The sequence below is a fragment of the Echeneis naucrates genome, chromosome 14 (assembly GCF_900963305.1).
Source record: "Echeneis naucrates chromosome 14, fEcheNa1.1, whole genome shotgun sequence".
Classification (NCBI taxonomy): Eukaryota; Metazoa; Chordata; class Actinopteri; order Carangiformes; family Echeneidae; genus Echeneis; species Echeneis naucrates.
In genome coordinates this window covers 6772213-6775262 of record NC_042524.1, presented here as the reverse complement: position 1 = coordinate 6775262, position 3050 = coordinate 6772213, and the positions used below count along the sequence as shown (strand labels likewise).

At 44.2% G+C, this 3050-nt stretch overlaps 1 non-coding gene across 1 annotated transcript; it reads right to left on the bottom strand.

Moving 5' to 3' along the window:
* Positions 1 to 299: 299 nt before the first annotated feature.
* On the bottom strand, positions 300 to 371 carry trnae-cuc (transfer RNA glutamic acid (anticodon CUC)). The gene has a single exon. It is a non-coding gene; the product is annotated as a tRNA-Glu (tRNA).
* Between the last annotated feature and the right edge of the window lie 2679 nt (positions 372 to 3050).

The window sequence follows — 3050 nt, the reverse complement described above, 5'->3', positions numbered from 1 at the left end:
CACACACACACACACACACACACACACACACACACACACACACACACACACACACCTGTACACTCACTGTTGGTTTATGATTTGAACTAAATCTTTCGAACTGCATGTAAAAGTTTGGGAGTTCATATTTTGTTGACTTTGTAATACAAAGGAGGAAATAAAGACGTAGCATAGCAGCCTGCTGAGGACAAAAATCGACCAGGAAATAGGTTTACACACGGAGGCCAACTCCGAGACACCTGCGAGGACGACAGAGAGGTAGATGTTGTTCAGTAAGAAAAAAAAAAAAAAAAAAGCTGTTCCCTGACCGGGAATCGAACCCGGGCCGCGGCGGTGAGAGCGCCGAATCCTAACCACTAGACCACCAGGGAGGTGCTGTTCGATATCCGTCATTAACAATAAAAATCTGCTCTATCCAACCAGACCAACCGAACTCCTGCCAATTCCACTCATGTTTGATGCAAAGTTTTAAATAATACATCTGCACAGTTTACACAGTAAACTATGTATAATATTTATAAAAAAAAATACACTACATCAACTCCAAATGTTGTTGCATTGTGTTTGTGTCCTAAAACAGCGGCCCTCAACCTTTTCTGCTTCACGGACCGGTGTGTCAACCGATTCCGGTTCCCCTTTACGCTGATTTACTGCTGAGTCGTGCGTAGTTGCTAAGTTACCGTGCGTACTTAAAGAAGAAACGCAAATAGAAACACAGCTGGGTGTACGGAAAGCGACATGGAACAAGCCAATGTGTAGGTTACTGGTATGGTATTTATTATATAACAAAATAAATTGAGAATGCATTTGTTCGGCCATTAATTGTGAATCTTTGTGTAAATGGATGCCAGCTAGCATATCTGTGCGAGAGTAGCCTACGTTAAGTAAACCTCACTGCCGGATCACTTACACTAGTTAGTCGCTTCGAAATGGACTGCTAGCTAACTGGTTAGCTAACTGGTTAGCATGCTCGGCTGACGGATTGATGACATTATTTTTGACTTATAACGTTACTATTGCTTCCCGTTCATTTGGAAACGGGCGGAGCGCCTGCGAATGACATATTTCTGCTCCTCGGAAACACCCACCGGATAGTGTCCGTATTACTCGTTGAACACAAGTTTACCATTTTAACATAAAGAACATACACTCACATGACAAACGCTCATCCTGGCCGCCCTTTGGGAAACTGGGTTGGGAATTAGTTTATGTCCTGGGTTAGTTCAGAGCAAGTGTGTGATTTATACGAAAGTCAATGATCCATTCGCTGAACACTTAATATTTTTACACATGATCTGTTATCTCTTGCACGACATGCCCATAAAATAGGCTATAGGTCTACATAACTGTCATTGATCGATCGACCAGTTAAACTGTAGCATACACACAACAAAAGTTCAGCAACAAAGCATGGTATTTATTTACTCATAAGAATTATTAACAAATCAACAGGCGTGGACTCGGAGCTGAGAAGAATAGGTCACGTGGGGTGCTGGAGCCAATCCCAGCTCACTTTGGGTTTTACGTCATCACGGTTCAGGTAGGTCAGGTAACGTAAATGACGCAAATGTATGCGGCAACTCGAACAGCGCTGTGGCGCAGTGGTAACGCTGCCGCCCCGCACCTAGGTGGGCGACGTTCGATTCCCGGCTAGGGACGGTGAATGTGTAATGTAATGTAATGTAACCCCGGGGTTAAGTGATGATAATGTTAATATGTATAATAATGTAATAATGTAATGTGTAACTGTAACTGATTGTATGATACTGTAACCCATAATGTAATGTAATGTATGTATGTAAAGGTCCATTCCCGGTGTGGGCACCTGAACGTGTCTACGGAGTTAGTTGGTTGCGAGTGATGGACTGGGCTAATGCAGATACGGCGCCCCCCCCAGGACCTAGGCCGAACCACACAAGACGGGTGACGGCACCCCTCCAGGAACGGACCGAGACCAGACCGGAGACAGGACATACAGACTAGACCAGTAAAAGAGCGAAGGAATCACCCACTGAGGTGATTTGTTTATCTTTTTAGTGATAGTTTTATAACACATAGTATTTTTTGAGTTACAGAAGTTTCTAACTTGTTTTCTTCCTAAACCCCCCCCAAACAAATGGTTTGGCCACCGAGCCTTCGCTAAGCCCCGCCCCCCTTGGTTACTGTTGCTATGCTAGCCTGTTGTCTGAAGTTCGGCAGGAAAATGTCCAGTCAGCATCAGTCCGGTGATCAGAAAGGAAAAGAAAAGACAATAAGAAAATAAAGGGTTGAGAAATGTTCTATGCAAATGTTTTTTAAAAAAGGTGGTGACGGTGAATGTGGGACGAGAAACGTAGAGCAAGGTAAGAAACAGGGCCGTTAGCTTGTAACGTAAGCTAAGTGGACAGCTCTAATGCTAACGTCCATTAGCCTAGCTTGTATTAAAGCCCGACACAAATCGTTATCTTTGACAGAAACAGCTGAGTTTGAGAGCTCCATCAGAAAGGAAGAGACAGAGAGGAGAGGGCTCCAGCTGCAGTCAGGTCACAGAGACTGTGACATGGGGGCAGAGGAATTTATTTAACTCGTTTGCTTTTTTTCTGCAGATATTGGCCGCAAATGTAGAAGAAGTACTCCACCGCTTCAGACACAACAACACACACAAGGACCGGGACAACAATAAATGTGAATCCACTGTGTCCTGTAACATCTTCTCTGCCATGTCTCCTCAGCGGCCTTTTCCCCTTCACAAAGAAACTTTCCGAAGAAGTTTGTTTTTTCACTCATTCTGCTGGCTTGTGGGTTTAATTTTAGCGGAAACGTATCACATGACCGAGACGAGCGTCATGACACGCGTCGCGAGTGAGTCATAGACGGAAGTGACGGAGGGAATCCGGTTATTTTTCAAAACAAAACATAGTCCAACTTCAGATAATAAATAAAATTGAAATAATATAAGTTATGTATTCTTTCTGTGCGGCCCGGTACAAATGACCCATGGACCCGTAGTGGTCCGCGGCCCGGGGGTTGGGGACCGCTGTCCTAAAATATACACAAGTCAACAACATAGC